This window comes from Schistocerca serialis, chromosome 3, assembly GCF_023864345.2.
Source record: "Schistocerca serialis cubense isolate TAMUIC-IGC-003099 chromosome 3, iqSchSeri2.2, whole genome shotgun sequence".
Lineage (NCBI taxonomy): Eukaryota > Metazoa > Arthropoda > Insecta > Orthoptera > Acrididae > Schistocerca > Schistocerca serialis.
The window spans coordinates 459,034,064-459,051,545 of record NC_064640.1 but is presented as its reverse complement, the minus strand read 5'-3'; the positions used below and the strand labels follow the sequence as shown (position 1 = coordinate 459,051,545).

Genomic DNA, 17,482 nt, shown 5'->3' with positions numbered 1-17,482 from the left:
CTGTTCTTTTGAAATACAACTAGCTCTATATTCTCGCGAAGTAATACGTGCTATCGAAAGGGGATGTCACAATGATTTTATATTTTTACATTTCCATAAGGTTTTTGACACGGTTTCTCACAAGCGACCTCTAACCAAACTACGTGGCTATGGAGTATCGTCTCAACTGTGCTAATGGATTTGTGATTTCCTGTCAGAAAGGCCACAGTTCGCAATAACTGACGGAAGGTCATCTAATAAAACAGAAGTAATGTCTTGTTTTCCCCAAGGAAGTGTTACAGACCCTCAGTTGTTCCTGATGTACATAAACGACTTAGGAGACAATCTGAACAGCCCTCTAAGACTGCTTGCAGATGATTCTGTCATTCATCGTATTATAAAGTCATCAGATCATCAAAACTAATAGTTTGCAAAATTATTTAGACAAGATATCTGTATGGTGTAAAAAGTGGTAGTTGACTCTAAATAATCGAAAGTGTTAAGTCATCCACATAAGTACCAAAAGGAATCCGCTAAATATCGGTTACACGATAAATCACTGAAATGTAAAGGCCGTAAATTCAACTAAATACTTACTGATTACAATTAAGAATAACTTAAACTGGACCGATAACATAGATAATGTTGAGGTAAAAGCGAACCAATGATCGCGATTTATTGGCAAAACGCTTAGAAAATGCAACAGGTCTACTAAAGAAAAAGCCTACATTACGCTTTTCCGTACTCTTCTGGAGTACTGCTGAGCGACGTGGGATCTGCATCATATAGAACTGACGGAGGAAATCGAAAAAGATCAAAGAAGTGTATCTAATTTTGCGTTTTCGCGAAATAGGGGAGAGAGTACCACGGATATGATGACAAGCGAATTGGGGTGGCAATCATTAAAACAAAGACGTTTTTCGTTGCGGCAGGATTCACTTAAGAAATTTCAGCCACCATATTTACCCTCCGAGTGCAAAATTAATGTGTTGGCGCCCACTTTCGAAGGGAGAAATTATCATCGTAATAAAATAAGAGTAATCGGAACTCGCAAGAAACGATTCAAGTGCTCGGTTTCTTAGCTTGCTGTTGGAGAATGGAACGGTGGAGAAGAAACTTGACGATGGTTCGATGAACCCTCTTCCAGGCACTTAATAGTGCATTGCAGAGTAATCATGTAGACGTTGATGTTGATGAAGGAATAGAAACTTTGGGGTTTTAATTCTGTTAGAGACAGCAACACACTTGGAAGAGAAGTTGAATGAAATTGACAGTGTCTTGAAAAAGAGGATGTAAGATGATCAAGAAATGCAAAAAGAGGCTAATGGAATGTAGTCAAATTAAATCGGTCGATTCTGAAGGAATTGTATTGGAAACGATGCACTAAAAGTCGTAGATAAGTTTTGCTGTCTGGGCAATAAAGTAGCTGATTATGATCGGAGTAGAGAAGATATAATATGTGAATTGGCGATATAAGAAAAGAGTTTCTAAAGAAGAGAAGTTTGTTAACGTCGAATATAAATTTAAATAATTGTAAGTCTTTTCTGAACGTATTTTTCTGGAGTGTGGCCTTACAAGTAAGTGAAACAGGAACAATAAACAGTTCAAACAATAAGATGTTAGAAAATTTGGAATTGTGGTGCTACAGAAGAATGCTGAAAATTAGATGAATAGACGAGATAACTAATGAGGATATACAGCACCGAATTCACAAGAAAGAAATATTTCTGACACAACTTAATTAAAAGCAGAACTCGGTTTATAGGACAGATCTTGAGGCATGAATGAATCATCAGTTTGGTAATGGAAGGAAATGTGCTAGGAAATAAATGTAGAGGAAGACAAAGGCTCGACTACTGTGAGTACGTTGAAATGTGTGTAGGTTGTCGTAGTCATGCAGAGCTAAAGAAGCTTTTACAGGAATAATTAGCTTGGAGAGCAGCATGAAACTTGTCTTCTGACTGAAGGACACAACTTCAGCAACAACAACAACACCAACAACAAAAAACAACAATCTACTCATTTATTTTCTCTGTGAGAGTTCCTACGCACCACCAGCAATTAAAATTTTACTTTCATCAGAAAAAAAATATTTTCCGATTGATGATTACGAAAAACAATAATTTGTATGTAGTGTCATAAAGTAATTTGAACATAGATTGACGACTGCAGTACAATTGGTCATACACTATGTGATCAAACGTATACGGACACCCCCAAAACATACGTTTTTCATATTAGGTGCATTGTGCTGCGACCTACTACCAGGTACTCCATACCAGCGACGTCAGTAGTCATTAGACATCGTGAGAGAGCATAGTGGGGCGCTCCGCGGAACTCACTTAGCTTCGAACGTGGTCAGGTGATTCGGTGTCACTTGTGTCTGTACGTGAGATTTCCACACTCCTAAACATCCCTAGGTCCACTGTTTCCGATGTGATAGTGAAGGTACACGTCCGGCACAAAAGCGTACAGGCCGACCTCCTCTGTTGACTGATAGAGACCGCCGACAGTAGAAGAGGGTCTTAATGTGTAATAAGCAGACATCTATCCAGACCATCACACAGTAATTCCAAACTGCATCAGGATCCACTGCAAGTACTATGACAGTGAGGCGGAAGGTGAGAAAACTTAGATTTCATGATCGAGCTGCTGCTCATTAGCTACACATCACGCCAATAAATGCCAAACGACGCCTCGTTTGGCGTAAGGAGCGTTTGGACGATTGAACAGTGGAAAAACGTTGTGTGGAGTGACGAATCACGGTACACAATGTGGCGATTCGATGGCAGGGTATGGGTATGGCGAATGCCCGGTGAACGTCATCTGCCAACGTGTGTAGTGCCAACAGTAACATTCGATGTGGTCGTGTTTTTCATGGAGGGGGTTGCAGCCATTGTTATTTTGCGTGGTACTATCATAACACAGGCCTATATTGATGTTTTAAGAACATTCTTGCTTCTCACTGTTGAAGAGCAATACAGGGATGGCGATTGTATCTTTCAACAAGATCGAGCACCTGTTCATAATGTACGGCCTGTGGCGGAGTGGTTACGTGACAATAACATCCCTGTAATGGACTGTGCTGCACAGAGTCCTGACCTGAATCCTATAGATCACCTTTGGGATGTTTTGGAACGCCAACTTCGTGCCAGGCCTCAACGACCGACATCGATACCTCTCCTCAGCGCAACACTCCATGAAGAATGGGCTGCCGTTCCCCAATAAACCTTCCAACACATGATTGAACGTATGTCTGCAAGAGTGGAAGCGGTCATCAAGGCTAAGGGTTGGCCGACACCATGTTGAATTCCAGTATTACAGATGGAGGGTACAACGAACTTATAAGTAATTTTCAGCCAGGTGTCCGGATACATTTGATCACATAGTGTATCTCTAATTTGATTACTACCTTTTACTTCTGTGTATAATGTTCTAATCCAGAATGTTGTCTTTGACATCAGATGAAACTGTGACATGATTTAATTGTTGATTTAGTTTAACTCGTTAATTATTTCTATATAAGCCAACAAAGTTGCATGGATACTGAAGTGTATTCTTTGAGAAGCCTACAGAAATCACAGTCTCTGAACAGGTGATGATACAGGGAACAAAATAGGAGGGCTTTTAGGAAAGTAAGGTCCCATTGGTCGCGAAATGGAAACAACAGTGAAAATTAAATCTTTTTTATTTACAATATTTAGCTACTCCTTCTAGCTACATCTCTACCAGTCGCGGATCCAACTAAGACATTTGTCGTGGCATTCTACTAACTTTCCAATACCCTCGTCATAGAAGGCCTATGCTTTCTGTTTCCACCGATTCTGTGCTCTGGTCCGCAGCTTGCTGTCTGTGCCAAAACTTCTTCATATCCAGCGATTCATTCGAGCAGAGATGAAAATCAGAAGGTGCCAAGACCGGGCTGTATGATGGATGATCAAACACTTCCCGTCGAAAGCGCTACAGTATCATGCTCGGCCGGCCGAAGTGGCCGTGCGGTTAAAGGCGCTGCAGTCTGGAACCGCAAGATCGCTACGGTCGCAGGTTCGAATCCTGCCTCGGGCATGGATGTTTGTGATGTCCTTAGGTTAGTTAGGTTTAACTAGTTCTAAGTTCTAGGGGACTAATGACCTCAGCAGTTGAGTCCCATAGTGCTCAGAGAGTATCATGCTCATTGCCCCTGCAATGTGTGGCCGAGAATTGTCACGAAGAAGGAAATGCATGGCAATCACGTTGTGTGGGGTGCATGAAATCAGGACACTATTGTTCTAGACACTTTTACGTGCTCACAGTCCTCTCAGAACGGAAAAGAACGGCGTGACGCTATCGGTGGATATACTAAAGACATTTTCCAAGACATCTATGCACCGCTTCAACGAATTTTCACTGTGGTTTCCATTTCGCAGTTGAACGGAATATGCTTTCCGAATAGCCCTCGTATTATTTAGAGAAGATTATTGCTATGAAATGATGAAACTCAATTACATTTATATTTTAGTTAGCATTTAGTAACTAATATTAGTATGTTGAAGTTCTAAGCTGTGAACTAACAAAATCTTGCCTTCATGTTTGGCAGTAGTAGACGAGGGAAGGTCTTCATTTTCTGTAGGCTTCACGGCAGTGTAGCGAACTTCCTGTATTAGTTTTGTCATTAATGTGCATCGGAACTACAAGATAAGAAAGGTTCATCATATAATAAAGAATGATTTCAGTTTATTTTAAATGAACTTCTGAGAGTATTCCAATTATAAGTGAAATTCCTTAGGGGAATCGCCATTTTTGTAAGTGAATGAATTCCTCCCTGGAATAGGCAGACTATAGAAAAATACTACTTTAAATTATTTTATAATTTCAATTACTGACTCTAAATTAATTCACACTAACTTCCTTTAACAACGCCTCCTGTTTACGTTCGGTAGCAGAAAAACGTAGGCTTCTGAGCGGAATTCATTTCCATTGACTTTTCCCAATGACGTGCACACAAACATACTTCGTATCTGATCTATTGTTATTCGCTACTGATAAACGAAATGACAGAACACTAATTTTGCTTTCGAAATTTTTGTTCAGTTCCAGCTATCTAGATAAGAACACAACGACACCATTTTTAGAAAGAAATTCAGAATCGTCACCCAAATGTAACACATGAAGAAAATAACTTTTATCGTATTTAATACAGATTGGCCGTGTTTTGAGACTGTGCTATAGCACTCAATTCAAAGGAAATGAGAAATCGTCTTTTCGTGACGCACAATGCTATTTGTGATTGCCTTTAATGATCTGCAGTACAGTATCAAAAGAAAATTTGGAGATAATCAACAATTAAAAATGACAGTACACATATTAAAGACATTTTTTTTGCTGAAATTCTCAGGAGAAACACTTAGAGGATTCATAGAGCTCATTTTACAAACATGACATAGTAAAACAGCACAGAGGAAATACATTGCAGCTAGGTAGCATGAAATTTGTTTTCTAAGGTGTAAGGTCACTCTTGTAGTTTCGTTGTGGCATTTCCTTTGGCTCCTAAATATATGCAACAAAAGTTGCTAAACACTGTATTAAAATGGAAATAAGTTTATCATTACATACGGCCAGGTATTTAAGAAAAAGTTGGGTGATATTATTAGGACGACCGAGAGCCTACTAGCTGTAAGTTTAAAGGTGAGATCATCGCTTATTTTGATAATAAGCTGTGCGGTGGTACACTGTCTACCATCTCTATGGATTTACTGTGCAAGTCATGGTACAATCGATGGTGGAGAGCACTTCAGACAAATATTAATTACGCTGTACACTATTCCATTCATGCTCACAGCGACAAAAAATAACTGTCTGTATGCCTCGGTATGTGGCCAAATCTCTCTTATCTCATTCTCATTATCGCTACGTGAGATATACGATGAAGCCAGCAGATACGTGGTATAGTCCACGATGAAAATTTGATATTTAAATTTCCCCGTTTGGCTCTCGCGAGAACAGCTTTGTCTATGACACAAAACTCCTCATCTAGGTTTTCTGAAGCTTCCTGTTATACTTGCGTATGGGCTGTATATCTGGCTTTTACTATCCTTGCAGCTCGGAATTCTTTCGCCGCTTTCTGTTAAACCAGCTTAACAAGAGCTTTCATCACTACAGCAGTTTTCTAAACCAGGTCGTACTTGTGTCTTGTACTTTCAGTTTTTTTTCAGTGTAAAGAGTGCGTATTACAAAAAACTCCTTTCTCAGTTTGTCTTGCAGTCTGACCATGGTACTGGAGTATGATCCTCAGATATAATACTAAATGTAGAATTTAATTATACGGCTGCATGTCTGCTGACTTCTGTTTGTATAGTAGACTGTGGAATTTTTCCCAGGCATCCCGCTCTGGCTCTCCTACTGAAGCTAGAATTGCTATTAGTTGGGCTCTGAGCACTATGGGACTCAACTGCTGAGGTCATTAGTCCCCTAGAACTTAGAACTAGTTAAACCTAACGACATCACAAACATCCATGCCCGAGGCAGGATTCGAACCTGCAACCGTAGCGGTCTTGCGGTTCCAGACTGCAGCGCCTTTAACCGCACGGCCACTTCGGCCGACTGCTATTAGTTTTCTCCATCAATTTCCATATATCCTCTTTTAAATCGAGAATATTAGTTGAGCTTTGCTGATTCGCCACAATATTTCAGCATGGAATCTCTCATATTCCCATTAAATCTGATCTGGAAGGTTCTGCCGGAATGACTAATATAAATGTTGAGTAGCTTTGGCGGTGAAACTTTTACAACCACTGACTTTCTTTTTTCTTACACGTGACTTATATTTTATGGTTTCGCAGTCTCGTAATGTGCTGTTTCTAGAGAAGGGGATTGTAACGTTTATCCTTGGCTATAAGCTTGGAATTTCTAAGATAAACTTCCTAAATAAGATATGCTGCAATAGTTTTTTGAGGTGGTTCATATGTTTCTGTTATATAATTTGATGTTAATTACACCTTTTGTGTTCGATTTACCTATCAGACGACTTTGGCCTTTGCTTTATTGTCTTTGTTTACTGTTGGGACAATCCCGAGTAAGTAACAACGAAAGTATGTTTGTCTCACCTATGCTTTCAACGGAAGAAAATAGAGACGAGAAATAATGTAGTTAATATACGAATTCAACACACTCCACAGATGTATAAAATCCCCGCTAGGAAATAAAGAAAAGCAACTAATACATTTGTTGTGACGACCATTAAAGGTCAACTACAACAATATCGCTCTCAGAACCACACTCAAAAATGCAAGAACATATCTGAACACTTCAGGACATAAGAAGACATGTTTAGATCAATATTTCAAAGAGCATAAAGCCGGAGGTTAGAGCTTGTTACAGTCGGTGCATTAGCTCAAGGGGAGAGAGATGTGTAAATGAATCATCTGAAGCTTTATCAAAACAACCATCTTATTCAGCTTAAACGATTTAGTGTAACTAAGGAAATCTAAATACGGACGACCGAAGGGGGATTTTAAATGCGAATCCAGTGTCTTAACCACCTCTTTCAGTAAAACTGCTTAGAGGAAGGAACTTCAAGTTTATGGCATCGCTATACACATCACATTTCAACTTCATCAAGTTTACTTATCATCTCATAGTAGCTCGCCAAATCGGTATCAGATGTATTTCGAGTTTCTAAGCTTAATATACGTTTCAGAGAATGTGTGGTTTATGCGATTATTTTGCTGTTAGATTTTAAATTTTATCCTATAGAGGGTGGTATAATAGTGCTGAAGGAGACAAACATTTTTTAAATATCTGTATACTTCTGAATCAAGCAGTGGGGAAAAAATGTTAGAAACCCTCAGCAGGAGGACAGTAGTCTCAAAATATTCAGCTGATTACGAAACCTACTTGGCAGTTTAAATTCCTTTAAGGGTTAATTGAAGTAAAATTGATCTCCTGTCGATCATAGCATTGTTTTGAGAGTTGTGTCACATGGAATGTAGGGGGACTAGAGTCTATATTCTTATCAACAGCGAAGTCATTAGAGATATGACACAGGTTTAGATGGAGAAGAATGGAGGAAACTCAACAGAAGTGAATTTGTGATCCTTAGTGAAACGTTGGATGGCTGGGCAAAGACTTGACCCTTCTACTCCCGAACTGGAATACAGCTGCAGCATCAAAAGAAAGATGAACAAAGGCTTTTGCAGACTGTGCAATAATGAGCGTGTACTCCGGTGTTCAAGGAAAAAGGAAATACAAGAATAATTGTGAGGTGTATGACGGTGGTACTGACCTTCAGAGGAAGGCTGTCATATCACGCCATGAAACGAAGTTAGCTGTGTCATCTACGCAAGAGAAACAAGTTACATAGTAGCTTGCGTTGCTCATTTCATGTGAATTTTAATTGATCACGGTAGGAAGATATAACAAGTAGGATGGTCATTTGTTCCTTGTCGAACACTATAGTTCGTTCCTACGGCATTCTTTGGCTGTGAGACGTAGCACTGTAGTGCAATGTTAGGAACGGCGTTCAAATGCCCTCTTCACTGTCCTGATCGAATGCAGAGTGTTTACCGCAAGAGAATGCCTGATCATTGCTCCCTTCGCCTTTCCCCCTCCCCCTCTTACTGCCGCCCCCCCCCCCCTCCCCGTCGTCCTCATCGTAATGCTAGCATTTCTTACCCGAAAGGAACCTAACAGAGTCGATTGCTGCCTCATACAAGGAACTATTCTATTCGTCTTAAAAGTTTTAGGGACGTTACGGAAAATGTAAATCTGCCTAATGAGACGGAAATTTGAACTATCTCCCCAAGTGATAATCCAGTGTCTTAAACATTGCACCACCTATCTTCATAAAATATAGCCATAATTACAGAAATAATTACTTTATAGACACTGGCCCAAAGTGGTCCATAGGTCTATCAGTTAAATACAAGTGATTCATATTTTTGAAATTTGATGATTAATTTCCGCTTTTTAAAGCATCTAAAAGTTTTTTAAATAATGGTGTACCTGTAGAGCTTTCACAGTTCCATCGACAAGATTTTTAGTATGTCGACACCTGTTCTCATCTGACGTAAAATTCCTAGCATAAGCGGATAAATGCCAGACTACAACTACAAAGTGGTGAGTTTCGATACTAAGTCAGTCCAATCACCTACTACTCTGGAAATGATTTCTTGATGTTAAAAATAATTAAGAGTCCACGTTAAACTGGAAGTTCCCACATAATTATTTCAGTAGCTCAGTTCATCAAAGGTGAAACGAACGGAAGGTTAGTAAGACCACAACTAGTAAAGTACTGCGGTGCTAAGACCAGCGTTCGAGTTAGGATCAGACTTACTTCGCTTCGATTCACAATAATCTATATTACTAAACGGCTAACAGGTTTCATAATGCACAGACGAGGTTACCAGGGGAACACAGATTATTTGATCTTCAGGCTTTCATATAATTATTGATTAACTTTAAAAATAACATACTGATGAAGAGGTATAATCTTACGTTAAAGGTTTAACACAATAAGACAAGAATTACAATTAGAAACTGTGTATGCGTTGAGGCAGCATAGCTCACGGCCCGCAATTACCCAGCTATATGCATCCAGTATTTGAGAATGAAAGCTCTTAGGGACTTCAAACAAACATTACACATAATTTCTAACACTTTCGAAAGTTTTTCTCCCTGAAAGCCCTGGCTAAACGCTGACAGGAAAGTAGTCTGCAACTTACTACATTTTCGCTGTCCATGCAGTAAAACTTCAGCATCAAGCACGACATTTTAATTTACTACTTATTTACTGGTAACTCTATCCGTCATATATTTTTCGGACAGCGTCCATTATACCTCAGAATGTACCTGCAAATTATGTCACTGTACGACCCATAGTTGTTGTATTTGTCATGATGTCGTAAACATTGAGATGCGTAAAAAACTAGATTTTCTTAAAACGGAGCGCAAAATTCCCCGACAATACTGGTCTGGTGTTTGATAATAAGGTTGACATCCAACAAACTTTAAACATAATTCCAAACCTTTTTCTAACTTTTTTTCGTTTAGCTTCGTAACTTCAAATATTTCACACATTAATTCATTTGTAAAGTAATCAGACGTCTGAAGCTGTTTCATACACGGGAGTTCGATTCTTCACAGAATCAGTGTAGGGGTTTGCTGGTAATTAACATAAAAAAGGAATTGATAACCGAGCTAGGAGAAATGGTTGCACTAGTACTGCTAACGGAAAAACGTATTTCAGGATTCGACGACTCAAGGCACTAACTGTCGTTGTTTGATGGAACTGCAGGGTGAGTTCTTTTTTTCTAATCAGGCTTGATTATTATTAACGCAACGACATCGACGTAGGAAATCAAAAAGCATGCAGTAATTGAACTAAAATCACGAGTATGGTAGATAATACCGTCTAGGACTCCCGCTAGCTAGACGCATTGCCGCAGATCGACAAGGCATCAACTAAACAACAGGTCGGATGACCTTTGAACAGCAGTTGGGCGTTCCAGACGCATCATTTGATGGTCTTCGTTTCAAAACAGTCTTCTCAGCTCCCTCGTATCCGTTAATCGAGAACTTCATTGCTTGAACAGACTGTCTGCTATATCACAAAAAATGTCGATTCAGTTCATTTTGAGAGGAAATGGTTTGCAGATCTTTATGCAGAACTTACAAGGAAAAAAGTGGACAAAAAATAAATTTTCTATATCACATCACCATAAAAACTGAACGAACAGGTGAAGCATGCATCAAAAAATTTATCACTACTTTATCCGTGAAAAAGTGATGTAGATGGTGGTTGTGCCTCAGTTTACCTGTGGGAATACAGGTGGCCCGGAGTTGCTGAGGTGTGACAGCGCGTCGCGTCCGCTAGCAACTCCCAACTTCCGCAGCTGGGACTGGCAGCTGTTGTCCCTTCCCGGCTTCAGCAGATCTCAGATAACGCTCTCCTGTTATCTCCGAACGTGCCAAGAGCTGTAAAGGATGAAACGGTGACAATGCAAAATTTTTGAATCTCACTTTTTTCTCTCATCTGTAACTTTTAGCATCGAAGGTAATCAAGAAAGCTAGGAAAGGACTTGAGTTCGATAGAAATAATACAATCACTATAAACTTACATAAAGGACGGAATCAGGACACTTAATTCAGATCTGATAAAAGCAAAACAATTACGGTCATAGCTGACAGGATCAATACACTCCAATTATAGCAGTAAAGAACAGTAAATACCACCTCGTTTGATGGTTCTACTCGAAGGGTGATGCGAGACTACTACTTTCACGCTACAAAAGAGAATGAGGTTAACTGATAGAGAAAAGTCGATCATCTTTAAGAATGACCGTGCGTGAAAATCCAAAACTTCCATTCATTCATTCGTGAATCCATCTGACATTAAAACAGAAGGCAGCAGACGGAAAGCAAAGACTGTAAATTCTGCATTTAAAATTTATTCAGGCAGACAACACCGTACCAATATCTGATCGTTGCACAGCATCACAAATGACAGATACCGTTATTAGTAGCCTAGTAATTTAAAAGCAGTTGTGACTACCTATAGTACACAAGACAGATCTTAGAATGAATAGGCTGCGAAATTAGCTCCTTTCCCGGCTCATGTTCATCTAGAATATGTTGCACAACATATGGCCCCGTATGACGTGAAAACAGCGCAGGTCATTCATGTTTACAAAAAAGGTAATTGATTTACAGAACTACAGACCAATGCCACTGACGTTCGTCTATGGCAGGATCCTACAGCATGTTTAAGCTCAAACATTATTACTTTTACGGAGGAAGACAATCTATCAAGGAATCAACACTGATTCAGGAAAGAAACGCTTGTGTAAGACATTTATACTCGACGTGTTGTTAACGACAGGTCGATTCGGATTACCTAGGTTTCCGAAAGTTCTGCACTTTACCATACGGTCATACGGGGTATCTTCTGAAATTTGTAACTGGGTCGAGAAACATTTGACTGAAAGAATCCTGTACTTTACACAGAAAGGCGAATGTTACACATAACCGAAAGTAACATGTCCCAAAAAGAACAATAGCTGCTATAATGTTTTATATACATAACTGAAACGCAGAAGAAAAAATTTTCAATAGCCCAGACCACTAATCATAATTTTCCGTTCGATGACTGGTTTCGGCAAATCTAGGTTGCCATCATCGGATCTGTAAAACCTATAGATGAAAAATACAAGAATAATTTACAAATTGAAATAATTTACACATTTACACAACATGGATATATCAGTATACCTTATGCAAATATACCTCAATAAATCTCCATCATATGTGCAATATAAATATATACACTCCTGGAAATGGAAAAAAGAACACATTGACACCGGTGTGTCAGACCCACCATATTTGCTCCGGACACTGCGAGAGGGCTGTACAAGCAATGATCACACGCACGGCACAGCGGACACACCAGGAACCGCGGTGTTGGCCGTCGAATGGCGCTAGCTGCGCAGCATTTGTGCACCGCCGCCGTCAGTGTCAGCCAGTTTGCCGTGGCATACGGAGCTCCATCGCAGTCTTTAACACTGGTAGCATGCCGCGACAGCGTGGACGTGAACCGTATGTGCAGTTGACAGACTTTGAGCGAGGGCGTATAGTGGGCATGCGGGAGGCCGGGTGGACGTACCGCCGAATTGCTCAACACGTGGGGCGTGAGGTCTCCACAGTACATCGATGATGTCGCCAGTGGTCGGCGGAAGGAGCACGTGCCCGTCGACCTGGGACCGGACCGCAGCGACGCACGGATGCACGCCAAGACCGTAGGATCCTACGCAGTGCCGTAGGGGACCGCACCGCCACGTCCCAACAAATTAGGGACACTGTTGCTCCTGGGGTATCGGCGAGGACCATTCGCAACCGTCTCCATGAAGCTGGGCTACGGTCCCGCACACCGTTAGGCCGTCTTCCGCTCACGCCCCAACATCGTGCAGCCTGTCTCCAGTGGTGTCGCGACAGGCGTGAATGGAGGGACAAATGGAGACGTGTCGTCTTCAGCGATGAGAGTCGCTTCTGCCTTGGTGCCAATGATGGTCGTATGCGTGTTTGGCGCCGTGCAGATGAGCGCCACAATCAGGACTGCATACGACCGAGGCACACAGGGCCAACACCCGGCATCATGGTGTGGGGAGCGATCTCCTACACTGGCCGTACACCACTGGTGATCGTCGAGGGGACACTGAATAGTGCACGGTACATCCAAACCGTCATCGAACCCATCGTTCTACCATTACTAGACCGGCAAGGGAACTTGCTGTTCCAACAGGACAATGCACGTCCGCATGTATCCCGTGCCACCCAACGTGCTCTAGAAGGTGTAAGTCAACTACCCTGGCCAGCAAGATCTCCGGATCTGTCCCCCATTGAGCATGTTTGGGACTGGATGAAGCGTCGTCTCACGCGGTCTGCACGTCCAGCACGAACGCTGGTCCAACTGAGGCGCCAGGTGGAAATGGCATGGCAAGCCGTTCCACAGGACTACATCCAGCATCTCTACGATCGTCTCCATGGGAGAATAGCTGCCTGCATTGCTGCGAAAGGTGGATATACACTGTACTAGTGCCGACATTTTGCATGCTCTGTTGCCTGTGTCTATGTGCCTGTGGTTCTGTCAGTGTGATCATGTGATGTATCTGACCCCAGGAATGTGTCAATAAAGTTTCCCCTTCCTGGGACAATGAATTCACGGTGTTCTTATTTCGATTTCCAGGAGTGTATATTCATAGTGTCAAATCGTATCAGGTCGCTCCAAGAACATGAAGAAAGTGATACATCGACATGTCAATGGAAATGAATGGAAATGAGCGTTTGGTGTCATTGGCCGGGAGGCCCCTTGCGAGGCAGGTCCGGCCGCTTTGGTGCAGGCCTTATTACATTCGACGCCACAATGGGTGACCTGCGCGCCGGATGGGGACGAAATTATGATGAAGACAGCACAACACCCAGTCCTCGAGCGTAGAAAATGCCCAACCCAGCCGGGAATCGAAGCCGTGCCCGTAGGACGGCAATCCGTCACGCTGACCACTCAGCTATAGGGGGGTTGGTGGGGGAGGGAGGGGGGCGGGGACGACGACGACTTGTCAATAATACAATAAGATGTACATAAAATATCACGCACGTTGCACCAACTGCACAGGCTCATATTCACGCAACGGGTTAAAGACGACTGAGAATCACAAGTCAAAAGCAACGATGTTCCCAACTACTAGCAGGTGGCACTGCAGTAATAAACATACCGAAACACAGTCATAACACAGAAAGCATCAGGTAGAAGTCACATCCAAGAAGAACACAAAATAATGCAATATATACAATTCTGTATGTAATTACACAGGCCAGGTAATCCAGACCAGATAATGGAATGCGTAACAAAATTCCTTTTATGAAAAAACTAGTTTTTAAAGTTTACAACTATGATAACACTTTAAAAGAAAGTATTGTATATCAACTGTACCAACCTATTGCACATTATTGTCAAAAGAGTAATGAAGCAAGTACAATGTGAAAAATATATCGCCGTTGAATGAGGTTGCAGTAGTTCACTCGATGTTAACGTGATAAGAACGAAGAAACAATGAACAAGGTGAACATTAATAAAACCGACAAACTGCAGGAACGGATTCCTGGCTGGAAACGGAGGAAAAATGGTCCTATGGATATGTGTTCGGAAATACATGATGCCACGATAGATGGAGCTGTGTGTTCCGTATGTGCTGTAGGCCGTGTGGTTGACGCAGCGTACTGTAAGCAGCAGAATGATCTGATATTTCCGCCGGGAACAAGTCGAGATGGTGTTTGTGTACGGCCAACCAGATGAGAACGGTCGAGAGGCAGCACAGCTATGCCAAAACAAGTACCCCTTCAGACACCAAGCATATCAAACAATATTTCAAGCCCTTTTTGGGAGTTTGTGTGACGATGGGTCCTTTCAGATGACGAATGTGCAGGGAGGCGCTGGACTGTGCTACACCAGATTTGTAGGAGCGGGTTCTACAGGACACTTAGACGAAACCTACCTAATACATGCTCCAGGCAAGTGTCCCGCGGACATTGTCGTAAGCTGAAGTACGACTTTGTGTATCCTGACTGACAACCTCTACTATCCCCCTCAACTGCAACCCCATGGAGGCTACTTTGAACATCTGTTGTGACGTGGATGCAGTGCAACTCTGTACTGTGTCCCGGGACGATTTGTTGTCATTGCACGCACAGCGTCCATTTCCGAAAACATATTTGTTGGTTGGTTGTTTTGGGGAAGGAGACCAGACAGCGAGGTCATCGGTCTCATCGGATTAGGGAAGGACGGGGAATGAAGTCGGCCGTGCCCTTTGAAAGGAACCATCCCGGCATTTGCCTGGAGCGATTTAGGGAAATCACGGAAAACCTAAATCAGGATGGCCGGACGCGGGATTGAACCGCCGTCCTCCCGAATGCGAGTCCAGTGTCTAACCACTGCGCCACCTCGCTCGTTGCAAACGTATTTGTATCACCTTTTCCCTTCCGTTTTCAGTTAGGAATCCGTCCCTGCAGTTTTTCGGTTTTATTAATGTTCACTCCGTATATATGTACATGACATACTGTACTTATATCAGTATTTTCAAATTACTTATACACATTTACTCAGTATTTTGCCGGCCGTCGTGGCCGTGCGGTTCTAGGCGCTACAGTCTGGAGCTGCGCGACCGCTACGGTCGCAGGTTCGAATCCTGCCTCGGGCATGGATGTGTGTGACATCCTTTGGTTAGTTAGGTTTAAGCTCAGAGCCATTTTTGAACTCAGTATTTCCCGGCCATATACTAGGTGTTGGTTGGTTCAAATGGCTCTGAGCACTATGGGTTGGTTGGTTTGGGGGATTAAAGGGACCAGACTGCTATGGTCATCGGTCCCTGTTTCCAAAGACAAAGAACACCCACAGAGAATAAAAACAAGGAACAGAAGAGATCACAGACGATACAGAACAAGAGATACTGAGACAAAGACAAGACAAAACAAACTAAAACCACACAGAGTGTGACGGTGGTTGGCCGACCATAGACATAAAAAAGGAAAGGCCAACCACTTAGAAACACATTAAAAAATCAGTGTAAAAGCATAGGCCAAAGGCCAGAATCAACACAAAACAATAAAATAAAACAGAAACACTCAGAGTAAATGATAAAATCCCCCTGCCCGAATAAAACGTAAAACTAAGTCAGCCATAGTGGAGTCGTCTGTTAAAAGGGCAGGGAGCGTAGCAGGCAGCGCAAATGTCTGCCGGACCACAGCTAAAAGGGGGCAGGCCAGCAAAATGTGGGCCACTGTCAAAGCTGCCCCACAGCGACATAGAGGAGGGTCCTCCCGCCGCAGTAAATAACTGTGTGTCAGCCGGGAGTGGCCAATGCGGAGCCGGCAAAGAACTACTGAGTCCCTGCGAGTGGCTCGCAGGGATGACCGCCACACAGCCGTCGTCTCCTTGACAGCACGGAGTTTATTGCGCATTGTCAATTCGCGCCATTCATCGTCCCATAGCGCCAAGATTTTGCGGCGGAAGACTGCCCGCAAATCAGTCTCTGGGAGGCCAACGTCCAGAGATGGCTTACTGGTGGCCTCTTTCGCCAGGCGGTCAACATGTTCGTTACCCGGGATACCGACATGACCGGGAGTCCACACAAAGACCACAGAGCGGCCGCAACAGGCGAGAGTATGCAGAGACTCGTGGATAGCCATCACCAGACGAGAACGAGGGAAACACTGGTCGAGAGCTCGTAACCCGCTCAGGGAATCGCTACAGATAACGAAGGACTCACCTGAGCAGGAGCGGATATACTCTAGGGCACGAAAGATGGCGACCAGTTCAGCAGTGTAAACGCTGCAGCCATCCGGCAAGGAACGTTGTTCGGAAAGGTCCCCTAGAGTGAGCGCATATCCGACACGACCAGCAACCATCGAACCGTCAGTGTAAACAACACCAGAGCCCTGATACGTGGCCAGGATGGAATAAAAGCGGCGGCGGAAGGCCTCTGGAGGGACTGAGTCCTTAGGGCCCTGTGCCAAGTCGAGCCGAAGGCCAGGGCGACGAACACACCATGGGGGTGTATGCAAAGTAGCCCGGAAAGGAGGTGGAACAGTGAAACCCTGGAGCCCAGAGAGAAGCTCTGTGACGCGGACCGCTATTGTACAACCAGACCGAGGCCGACGTTCTGGCATACGGACGACCGACCGCGGGAACAGGAGGCGATAGTGTGGATGCCCGGGCGAGCTTAGAACATGGGCAGCATAAGCGGCCAGCAAACATTGGCGTCGGAACCGCAGTGGAGGTACACCTGCCTCCACCAGTACGCTGTCCACAGGGCTGGTGCGGAAAGCACCAGTGGCAAGGCGTATCCCGCTGTGGAGAATCGGGTCCAGCACCCGTAACGCAGATGGGGATGCTGAGCCATAAGCCAGGCTCCCATAATCCAGACGGGACTGGATTAACGCCTGGTAGAGCCGCAACAGTGTAGAGCGGTCGGCGCCCCAG

The 17,482-nt window shown here is 43.1% G+C and overlaps 1 protein-coding gene across 3 annotated transcripts in view; it reads right to left on the bottom strand.

Moving 5' to 3' along the window:
- Positions 1-17,482, bottom strand: part of LOC126470359 (cytochrome P450 4C1-like) — a 368,651-nt gene that overhangs the window by 131,097 nt on the left and 220,072 nt on the right. For all 3 annotated transcript variants that reach the window (XM_050098157.1, XM_050098155.1, XM_050098156.1), the window contains one exon: positions 10,770-10,929. The gene's annotated coding sequence lies outside the window, so the exon portion shown is untranslated. The remainder of the gene's footprint in view (positions 1-10,769; positions 10,930-17,482) is intronic.